This window comes from Pyxicephalus adspersus, chromosome 8, assembly GCF_032062135.1.
Source record: "Pyxicephalus adspersus chromosome 8, UCB_Pads_2.0, whole genome shotgun sequence".
In the NCBI taxonomy this organism is placed as follows: domain Eukaryota; kingdom Metazoa; phylum Chordata; class Amphibia; order Anura; family Pyxicephalidae; genus Pyxicephalus; species Pyxicephalus adspersus.
The window spans coordinates 60,873,949-60,886,387 of record NC_092865.1 but is presented as its reverse complement, the minus strand read 5'-3'; the positions used below and the strand labels follow the sequence as shown (position 1 = coordinate 60,886,387).

At 38.7% G+C, this 12,439-nt stretch overlaps 1 protein-coding gene across 1 annotated transcript in view; it reads right to left on the bottom strand.

Annotated features, from left to right (window-relative positions):
- FAM3D (FAM3 metabolism regulating signaling molecule D) overlaps window positions 1-11,278 on the bottom strand; it is a 42,372-nt gene extending 31,094 nt beyond the window's left edge. Inside the window, exon 1 of the mRNA XM_072420860.1 lies at window positions 11,124-11,278. The gene's annotated coding sequence lies outside the window, so the exon portion shown is untranslated. The remainder of the gene's footprint in view (window positions 1-11,123) is intronic.
- Window positions 11,279-12,439: the final 1,161 nt, after the last annotated feature.

Sequence of the window (12,439 nt, the reverse complement as noted above, 5' to 3'; positions counted from 1 at the left end):
GAATTTCCTCCCCTTTCAGCACAATAATGACCCCAAGCATACATCCAAATCAACAAAGAATAACCTCACTACAACGAAGTTTTGGAATGACCCAGCCAAGCCCAGACCTAAATCCCCAAAACATCAATGGGGTGACCTGAAAAGGGCTGTGTACAAGAGATGCCCTCGCATTATGAAAGATTTTGAAGTCATGATGTGCCATGCTGATAGACTCCTACCCAAGATGACTGAATGCTGTCAATCAAAAGGTGCTTCAACAAAATATTCCATTTCTTTAACCCATGCAACCAGCTTATAATACTTTTTCCCCGAACAGATTTGTTTGTTTTTCACTTGAATTGTACAGGTTATAGGCCACATTAAAGGTGGGAACAGTTTGGAAAGGATTTACTGTGGTATCATTTTTTATATCACAAAAACCTGGCATGTACACCGTTTATATCCACTGTGTACAAATCCAACATGTTACAGAGGACGATGTTATATATGATATAACCTTTTCTCCTACTGCTTGCATTTGTAAATGCTGAACCTCTTGAACTTGAATGTTCTTTATCTACTCTTCCTTATTATGTATCACGTTATTTTACCAAATATGTTCTATCCCTTTTAACTGCTATACTCAATGACTTTGATTTACAACCACCATGCTTTAAATATTGTAATGAGGAAGATGATTTCCTCCATACCAGCAGCAATGCAGATACACTTTTCTCAGTTTTTAGAATTACCATGTTGATTGAGAACTCCTTTGCTCTACCAAATATTCTCACTTGTTTTTGATCATTACCATATAACCTTGAACAACATAATTGGCTACTTTAGTACATTATGCCCAAAATAATCCATACATTAACTCAAGATATAGATAAGATATAGTATACTATCATAATCTTTGAATGTAAGAGTAATTATATTTTTTATATTGGCTCCGACCTACTTGCTGAACATCCTGGGTGGACAGTAGCGCAGGGCTACAGATACAACTTTTTTTGGGTCCACAACCCTGTGCTACTGGACCCCCAGAATTTAGCAAGCAGGTTTGAGCCGGTGATAGGACATCATAACGTCACTCTGGGGCAAGTTTCTTCCCCTTTGATTGACACATGGCTCCCTACGCATGCGCTGTCCGAGTTCGGTGAATTTAGTGGTCTGTGATATTGGAAAGGTTGGCGACCACTGTTCTAAAGTACTTCCCTGTCCGCTACTAACCTCATGCTAACATAACACTCTGTCTCTCAGCACCAAAGTGAGCCTAACATGTTTAAACACAGAGCTTTGGAGATGTTTGCTTTCCGCTCATCTAAATAGCTCCGTTTATATTTCCACCTCTCTGGCTTTGAACCAGACAGTCTGGATTTTACAACTGTTTTCTATCGCTGTGCAGAGTGTCTGGTCCGGGCATTCTGCTTATTATACCAGACCTTATTGTACCATGCCTGCCTGTGTATTTGAATTGTAGCTGCATGGATGACTAGGCATTTCTGTGTGTTTCTAAGGAATTGTGTGAAAATACAGCCTGTAAATAGGATAATGTGATGTGATGTTTTCAGAAAGCGATGTCCAGCACCCTGCCAACCCCTCCCACCAGTCATGATCTGCCTACATTGCAAAGAGATGAACAGAGAAGCAGTGATTTGATTGGGTCTAAAATAAAACATGCAATGAAAACAATAGGATAGTATTTATTTTATAATGTAATTAGTAGGAAGGTAAAAAAATATAGCAATTTAAACTGCAGCATTAAGGCAAAACCAGCATGTCCGATAGTAGAGAAATGTAGGTCTTTACTGGGTATTTACAAAGCCAGTTCTCTGGCTGATTTCACAGGGAATTCCTAATAACAGGGTGGATTTCCAATCCTATAGACTATGTCTGTTTTTATCTTTAACAGGTCTACTGATTGAGCTTGTCAACTAAGGCTGCATACACACGTTAAATCATTGCTTCCCGAGACGAATGGTTGTGCTTGTCTCAGGCAAAAATCTGACATGTGTACAGCAGTCCCGACGTCATTGATTTGTCCTGGATCAATAAACAATCGTTGTTCACTCCTATGGAGGAGAGCACAATGGGGTGCAACTTGATTTATTAAAGTTCTCCCAGGCTGGAGAAGATACACTTTCATCAGTGAAGCTGGGTGATCAGCAAACCTGGAATGGATCTGGTCCAAGATTGAAAACATTTGTTAACAAATAGCAAATGCCTTTTAAGAAATCCATTCCATGTTTGCTGGATCACCCAGCTTCATTCATAAAGGTGTATCTTCTCCAGCCTTGGAAAGATTTAATAAATCTGCTCACAGTTTCCTATTCTCTCCTGTTATATTAGATAAACTTGAAATGGATTAAAAATAACTTGCTAATATTTGGCAATAATTTTATATCCTGGACCAGATCTATTCCACCCTGGTTCTCCCATGATAGTCTATCTTCTCCAGGCTTGGGGAGCTTTAGTAAATCAGATCCTATATGTCCTCCTTCCCATACTTGTTTGGGTTCGAGTGACCTGATAAGAAGATAATTATAGTTGTTAATGCCCTTGTAGATCATAAGAAAGGGAGCAGTGGGCATTCAATGAGCTTTAATTAATATTTATTGAACGTGGGAGGAAACCCACACAAACTCCATGCAGATAGGGCCCCGGGCAGGATTAGAGGTCAGAGTGCTAACCTCTGAGCAAACGTGCTTAGCACTATCTTTAGATTCTACAGTTTCTGTACTTTTAGAATAAATATGGTTTGATGGGTCAGGTCAGGTCACTTGCTTTGAAAACAGGGGACTGGGCCTAGGAGGTGAAAGAGTTAAAGGGATACACGGAAATGTGCATGTATTTCAGAGATGTGCTGTATATAGTTTTTTTAAAATTTTATCCTGAATTACGCTTTACCGGGACAAAAACTAAGAAGACTAAAGCTACGTACACACTTCCAATTATTATCGTTGTTAAACGAACGACGAACGATCCTGCACGATATCTACGAACGATCGTATAGCACCGATTCTGCACATACAGATAACGACACGATCGTTCGTAGATATTGTACACACAATAGATACGATCGTTTGAGCGATAGAGGGAGTGACGTGCACGACAGGAAGTGAACGAACGTTCGTTCGTCACGCATGCTCAGACCATGGACGATCAACGAACGATCGTACACACGAACGATGGTCAACGATCGTCGTCCAATCCGATCCGCCGGTCCGGTCGTTCGTTTCCAACGACTTTCCTCGTTCGTCGGCGTCGTTGGTTACTTTTTTTACGAACGATTTTTGCCCAATCGATCGTTCGTCGTTCATTTCGTGAACGATAAAAATTGGAGGTGTGTACGCAGCTTAAGGCTTTACTTTGCACCTGTATGTCTTACATATGCTTCTTTTCAATTAGGCATTAGGGGCCTATTCATACTACAATCCACCAGGACGGATCCATGAATGATGTTGTATGACCTCGGGTCAGATTCTCGTCTGAGATGAGCCCAACAGCTCGAAGTGGCCAAAAATCACCTGATGTGTATACGAAGTCTGGGTTCTCTTCTTTAGGCTATGTACACATGTGGTCATGAGTTTGCAGTGTGTTTACTGCTTCACCCCATGGAAACCCTATAAAAAATGCATGAGGGTGGCAGAGAATGGTACCAGTACCATTCACTTGTACCAGCTGTCAGTTGTGGCAAAGTGCCAGCCTCTGAGAGCCACACGGGATTGTTCAAATCTGATCTCTACAATTGTTACAATGATTTACTAAAGGAATATAAACTGTTTACTTACCAGGGTAAATAATCCCATTACAGGGATAGTTCAGTTAGCTTATTAAATTATTTAAAGTTCTATGGACTTCAGTCATCCAGTCATGGGGTGTAAGGTAAAAATCCTGTATAGTTTTAGATTTCCTTATACAAGATGGGTATTGTCCCCAGGTAAGCAAAGTGAATTACCCCTTGCAAGGGGAAGATAAGATCAAAAAATTACTTTTATGATGCAGTTTGTCAAGAACATTACCATCAGTTTTAAGTCCTCCCTGTAAGATAATGCAAATAATGGCAGTTCAGCAGGTAATAAAAATGTTACAGATGGGAAACTAAAGCTGGAAGTCCGCTGTAAACAGTTGCCGGAAGTTAAAGAATTTTGCTAGAGGAGAGGTTCAGAGTTTTCAGATATATAGATATGCAGTACCTGTGTGTTATGTGTAGGGGTTACATTATCAACGGCTGCTCACAAAGGAGCATTATGGGACCTAGAAGAAGCAAGTAAAATGGCCATTTTGTAGAATAGGTCTAGGAATTCTTTTTGGACAAAAATTTTATTATTAAACAGTATTTATATAGTGCCAACATATTACACAGCGCTGTAATAGTCTGTAAATCTGCCTAAAGTTTGGTGTGCTCGTTCTATATGAAGATGTCTCCTATGATGCACAGAATTCTGTAATATATATCTTATCTGTACACCTCTCACACATTATCCTGAGCACATACAATCTAAAGATTCAGTGCCCTTGTTCTCACCCTATAAAGAGGCCTTGTATAGCTACAGACAAGATTAAAAATATAGATATGGCTGACTTATCTTTAACCACTATCTTGATATTGGGATTCTTGCATAAACCTGTTCGGGATAGGTAAGTATTTGATAAGCCAGTACAATACAATTACTGGTTGCAATATTTACCTAAGATTTCTGCCAAAGAGGCTTCTCCGAATCCTCAAAGGCTCGCTCGCTTTCAGCTTTCGTTATATGCCAGAAATCAGCACGTAACTTTGGAAATTATGAAAACAATAGCGGCTAATAGCAGCTATTCATTTAGGTTTAATTAAAATAGGTAAAGCAGGGCCCACCTGAAAGCTGCACCTACTGATTTATAGTTCAAAGTCTTGGCTCAGCTTGAGCGGCGACAAGAACAAATTGTGCCATTTTGAGCCTACAAAAGCTGCTCAGGGTGATCCAACACCAGTCAATAAATCAACAAGTTTCAGAGTTCTGGCCCAGCCATTCTTCTTTTATTTATAAAGTACTGGTGGTAAGAGCTGAAAATCACAATGCAGCAGCTTCCAGACTGGAAATATTAGTATGAGACCAGGCTATTCTCATCTGTGTGGCCCATTGTTTACAGCAGTGAGATCCTGAAATGCTTTTCATCATAAAACATCATTTTAATTCTCATTTTTAACTGAATTTGTTGCTTTGTGACCTTTTTCCTGCTAAAAATTAAATTTAAAATTGTGTACATGATGTATAGCACACCTAGTCATACCTGGAACATTTAAAGAGATTCTTTATTTTTATTCATTTTATTCCAATTACATTTATCATACATTCATATTATACCCAGCAGCCACCAGCACACACTGCACTTTACTTTTGCTGCTTATTTTCCAAACATGGAACAATTTCTGGGGGAGAAAGTTTAACTTTTGAGTTTTTAGTACAGATCACTTACTATATTTGAACGTATTGACATTTGCACACATACTGGTATCCTTTAAAAAGTGCAAAAAATGTTCCTTCTTAGCAGTAAATCATACAGACCATAAAACAGCAATGGTTCACTGCTAGAAAATTATTGCACGGTAAAGAAAAAAAACAAACAAAAAAAAGCATTTGTTATCCTGGTTACATGGCCCCATATGGAACAATAACCACTTTAGGACATTCCTACACCATACTATTGTTCAAAGTCAGTAACCTTACTTGTACAGCTACCTCCTCCCTGCTGCAAGACGTAAGAAAATCCTGTACTTAGTGAAATATGAAGCATGCAGATCCCTAATTATGACGTTTTTAGCTGTCTGACTTTTATGTTGGAGAAATGAAAAAGTTTGCAAAATAAACTCAAAATTGCCTAAAAATTAAAAGTTCTTAAAAGTCCGTTTTTGTGGTCAACAAGACAAAATGTAGGTTTAAATTCCCAAATAGGACAAAAAACAGTTTCAAACCTTCCCACTCTGTCCATAACAAATTATATTACTTTAGCTGAAATACTTTTTTTAAGTTTTTCCCAAGACCTAAGGCCTAACTCTGGGAATTATAATTTTACTAGGGTTGGCAATAGCTTGTCAGCTTTTTTTCAAGACTGCTGATAAAGATATCTTTTTATTGTCCCAAATAGAACAGTTTCTGATGTGCTTTTGGGCAGTTGTGGAAATGGAACACTACAGGTGTGATAGACACTGGTGTGGTGTCCTTGCCGCCCTCCATGCTTGGACACTAAAAACCCCATGGCCAACAGGTGGCATTGTATAGTTGGCCAAGCGGAGGAGAAAGAAAGTAAGGGGTCCTTTCTTGTCTTAGTGAATTAATGGATCAGTAGGGTTCAGGAAAGGGGTACTGAAGAAAGCTTAATGCTGTGCCCTGCAGCTTTTTGCTACTAAAAATAACCTTATTTAATTCTGTGTAGCACAGACTAAAATTTGACAGCGCTGCAATCTCATATCGCAAAAACATATGACAAGGCGTTCCATATAAAGACATGTAATGTAATATAATGTAATCTCTACAACATGCCAGATGATATGGAGGACTAATGTGCTACTAACTACTTTGCTACACTACAAACCAGATACATTATAGTTCCACTAAAGTATTTAACTGATCCCAATCCTATTTATTTTTCCTTTGGGCTTATTTTCACCCAAAGCTTTTGTAAAGTGCCCAAGTATCTGGTTCAGCTTTAATTTTGTATTGTTCATCAGTCAATGACACCAGAAAAGACAATCTCGCTTATACAGAAATATTCGAAAGACATTTAAACATATTCATCTGAACTCTCAACTCAAGAACTGTATATTCTATGGTCCGCCTACATTCTTTTTCTTACAGTCAGCTATTGTTTTAGTCAGGTTATATTGTCTTCAAAACAGCCCAACTCATTTTCTTTGATGTCATAACAAATACGCGGTCATCAAGTTGTCTTTGGAATACTAAGACTAATTTTGTTTCTCTCATTAGCAGAATGTTATATTATGTACATTAGTTTGATTCATGCTAATGAACAGATACATTTTAAAGATAAAATACAAGATACTTACATATCTAAGTGAAAATGCCCTCTATTTTAAACTTGTATGAGTCCCAGTATAAGAGCAGACGGCACGTGATGCCTCCTTTGAGCCAAAAATGTTTTCTGTTTCGGACTTATTTTCACTTTCATGGTAATAACTGTAGAGTTTCCGTTTTGGACTGACCAATGTTTAAATTGTAGCAATTGTGCAAAAAGATTTCAGAACATTTCCAGGTCCTGTCACTTTCACCTTCGCAACACCTCCAAAATCCGTCCCTACCTGTCCTCCAGAGACCACCAAACTCCTTGTACACGCTCTTATCATCTCTCGTCTGGACTACTGTAACCTCCTCCTCTATGGTATTCCACTAACCCGACTCTCTCCTCCACAATCTATAATGAATGCTGCAGCCAGACTCATCCATCCTTCCCACTGCTCCTCTTCTGCCGCCTCTTTGTAGTTCTCTTCATTGGCTTCCATTTCACCTGAGAATCAAATTCATGTTCCTGTGCTTTGCCTTCAAATCCCTACACAGTTCTCGCCCCACTTACCTTTTGACCTGATAGAAAAATACTCCCCTAGCCGCTCTCTTCACTCCTTCAATGAATTACTACTGACTTCCTCATTAACAACCTCATCACGGCTACAAGACTTTTCTAGACTCTCTGGAATGGTCTTCCTCATCCTATTTGGCTTGCTCATACATTCTGCTCATTTAAAAGAGCTTTTAAACCCCACTTCTTCAAACTTGTCTGTCTTCTAAAATCCTCATTACTTCCCATCACTCCATATCTTCCCCACCTTCCTAGATTGCTCACCTCCTCTCCTCCTGTGTCACTGTCTGTCATTTGCAACCCCTATTTATTGTACAGCGCTGTGTAATATATGTTGGTGCTACATAAATCCTGTTAATAATATATATATATGTATATATAAATAAACACATTGGATGTCTCAATCCTGACACATTTTGCCTCATTGGGCTTCTTCAGAGGAGAGTGAGGCTAGAGATTATTTTCCTGATATCATAGATAAGCTCCATCAACTGCCATTCCTTTGACCTATTAGAATACCTTGACTGGCCACTGAGACATGCAGTACGTGTGAGTGGCAGTGCAAGATGTGTTGTAGTAGCTTGACGTTTACACACATGTAATACAAAATAGATGATTGTGATGAAGCAGCTCTCAGGCTAGAATTGCCATGGTGAAGAATAGAACCTCAGAATTAACCAATCAAGTAAAAACATAACAAAAAATGTTGCTATTGTAAAATATCATGGCCAGCTAAACTGGTTGCCAATCAAGCTGCGCATTGTGTGTCGGAATGTCAGCTTGTACTGCATCAGGTCCCAGGATAGCAATGGTACACCAGCATACATTCACATGAAAAGCAACATTGGCAATTTTCAGGGCACACTGATAATAACATTTCAGGGTCCAAACAGAAAATAAAGAATGTTAACAAAATAAGCATCAAGAAAGAATGAAACTGGTAAATGATGATAATTAGGGGTAGGCTACCACTTGACATTTCTTTATTCTAGGGGATGCATACAATTAAACTCGGAAGTAACCCTAAAACATTGCTACCAGTTTTTTGGTTAAAGAGAAAATGCAAATCTCTTATGCTGAAAAAAACCTTACCTGTCATCTAACAAACACTGCCGATGGTCCATGAAAAGCGCACAGTAATATTTTGGTCATCTATAAATTAGCAAGATTGGAGCTGGATGGTGGGACAAGAGCAACTCTAGTGCAATACCTATGGGGTGTTAGTGGGCATTCAATGACCAAAGAAAGAGGCTGAATGCAGAAGACGACCACGGTGGAAAATGGAATGACTATGGGGAGGAAAAGGCCAGACTAATGGGTAAGTCTGTCATAATTATGGTAAATTCTAAGGGACCTATAGCAGCTTTAGTTATATTTCAGGTAAAAAAAAGTCACAAATATTTAAATCTGTTTAAAATACATTGATCATATTTTTTTTATTACCAGCAATTGACATTGTTGTTTTGTAATTAATATGTCTTAAATGAAATGAGCCTGGCACAGAAGAGACTTGTCAAAAAATATACAGCAGTCATCATGTTGTGTTGGCTTCTAGGCAGGACTTAAAAATACAAACTGGTTTGTGTTGAAGAACTGGAATCTATGACGTGTTGATTTGGAGAACACAACCACTCCATACTCCAATACTAATTTGTACAACCCCTATGGTGCATCCAAGTAATGGATAGGTAGAAACTCCTGACACCAAACTCTTTTTGGAAGAAAAAAAAACAATTTACTGAAAAGGTTTGTGGTAAACTTGCAGATATTATATATAACAACTGATATATATATATATATATATATATATATATATATATATATTTGTACCTGACTATGTCAATGTTCCTTTACTGATAAAAACCTAATAGCACTGGCTTTTGTAAACGTTCCCTAAGAACATGAAAGAGATTACTGTAACTACAAAGTAATAAAATGCAGTTATGTGAACCTATCTCATCTGAATACATTTCCATGTAAGATGACCATAGGTGAACTAATATACTAATCTTGTCCTAACCCTAGGAAATGTATTTTACAATTCAAAACTAATTAAATAAGTTGTATTTCATTTTTTATAAGTATATGTTAATGTTCTCCACCCAACGTGATTCACCCACTGACTTGGTATATTTCTCATAGACTGTGCATTTGTAAAGCTAAAATTTCACTTCCTATCCCACAGGAAAAATCAGGAGTGAGAGAAATTATCTTTTAGATACTTGTCTAGTGTCTAAAAGAGAATTTCTCTCACCCATTTAAAGATCTGTTATGTCAACCTAACATCTGATCTTACCCTTACTTTAAATCCTAGTCACAATGGTCATTAGGACAAACAGAGAGAGTGAATCTTCTGACTGGGGGCCCTTAAAGAATAAAAAAATATTACAGATCTGACCCTTTTCAACTATTTAAATTCCTAGCTTGGCCACGTACTGCACCCACTATCAAGGGGAATCATTACAAAGAATACTCCAGCACAGGCAATACTCTCCAAGTTGCAGTGCATTTACCACTTTCTCATGCCAGGAAACTGCGGCCTCTGGCATGTCAATAAATGTAGCTACAGCCCCATAGAGAATGAATGAAAGCAGTAGTAAGTGGAAATAGTACCAAATGTGCAGATGCTGGTTCTTTAGGAATCACCCGTGCAGTCCAAGTCACCAAGCAGCTAGGAAGATGCCAGCTGCGTGGGGTCGCTCTATCCCAAAGCAGATCTGAACCTGCCCTAATGTGAAGGACTTGTATCCATGGAGTCCATTTAAAAAGCACTTGGGTGGATTTCCTAGGCCATCAAAGAAATCAGTAGCTGTAGCCTACGAGCCCCCATCAACAACTCAGTTATACGTTTTGAGTGGATTAAACATATGACTTTCATCACTGCACAATTTCATTAAAAGTTGAAGACGGAAAGGAAAGCAGAAGACGTTACAAAGTTCACCTTTTATTTACAACGAATCGTAAAGCCATAAATGTCAGCAGCCAACAAAACTTTGCTACATAGAGAAGAAGAATGCAGTTTATTATGTTCAGTAATAAAATAATGTCTCTGGACAACTTTGACTCATTCATGGCCATGAACTGATTCAGGCTTTATTCGTTCCATACATATGGCAAAAAGGAAATGGAACCCTATAGCCAATGTTCATAATCCTTGGAAGGAAAAGGCTTTGCCAGGTGGGTAAAAGCCATGGTATTTACCCTTCTAGGTGCCAGGTGTTTGTCTTTAGGTGCCAGGGAGTGGTAGCAGACAGAAACCATTAGTAACGCTTGCATGAGTTTGCTAGCAGTTGAAAGTGGTGCAATTTTTTTTCCCTCTTCTGTATGAAATGCCCTATTTTTTTTTAAAGTGTTGGAGACTTTAGGCATCCCTGGATGCTGAATGTAGCATCTAAAAAAATATGTGGCTATACTACCACAAGCAAACAGGTGAATGAATTAACCCATTTGTTTCTAATTCAATGTTTGGCGGTTAGCTGAATGTGGTTAATCGCAGCCGTACCGCTTAAAAAAAAACTGAACTTTAATTTTTATTAAAGATGTTGTAGATATAAGAATTCTCTTACCGTGACAAGCAGGGATCTTCCTGGGGCTCTCAGGTGAACAGAGGAGGTCCAAGCAACATACACCTAAAACTGGTGATGTCACTGTAAGGAGAGAAGTGCTGGATATCTGTAAAAGAAGCACATGAAGCTTTGCAAAGGGAGGAGATTAAATCTGATAAACTGGAAAAGCATGAAGTGTGCTGCTATTCTGTAGGACAGTTCATGCCTTGCAACACGCCCTACTTTGTGCAACCTGCTACACAGTTTCCACCTACACCCAGATCACTCAAACACCTGTCCTAACAAACCAGGTCACAATCACCTGTATGAGGAATAATCAGCTTCAGGGCTGGTTGTAACATATAGGTAGGAGTAAAAGAGATATAGCAGGTATTTAATCTTGAAGGTAGGGGATTAGTTAGCATGTATGTAAAGCTCAACAGTAACTCATGGAATTCCTATAGAAGTTCTCAGCTCCTGAGACATTTCTACATACTATGCTGTTCATTGCAACTGATATCCAACACACAATAGGCTTCATATACAAAGGTGTGTGAAATATCTTGACTCTTTGTTGCCATAGCAGACAATTATATTCAGATCCAAACAGGAAAAACTTACAATGTTTTGCTTTGAAAATACCCAGGCTATATTGACACATGACATGGGCATCAGGGACAGTTCTGTAAAACCCTATGCCCCAGCTGTCCTAGATTCTACAGGGCCACCAGGAGTCTTGCGAGCCTAGACAATGTCCTGGGGCTGGGCAGATAGGTACTGGAATGTTGACCACTGCACTATGAATTCTATGTTGTACTTTACATGCTCCTGAACCCTGGACTCTGTATGTATATGTTATGTTGTATATTAGAGACACCTGATGCCCACACGGCATGGTATGCTGTACATTACATAGTCCTGGCCCTTGCAGTATATATGCTGTGTTGTAAATGACATATTCCTGGCCTCCGACATCCGTATGCGTTATGGTTTATGACATAATCTGGACCCCTACATTTCATACCCTATTGTATATAACATACTTCTCACCATTTTACTATAAACGCTATGTTGTTATCACATGCTTTTGACACCTGTAATCACCAAATGTGATGTTATCTTTTATATAATCCTAACCCCTGCTCTCTATATCAGCAAAATTCTGTTTTACATAGACCTGACCCCTGCATTTTATATAAGCAATGTTGTCTTTTACATAGACCTGACCCCTGCATTCTATGTGCAATGTTGTCTTTTACATAGTCCTGACCCCTGAATTCTATATAAGCAATGTTGTCTTTTACATAGTCCTGACCCCTGAATTCTATATAAGCAAT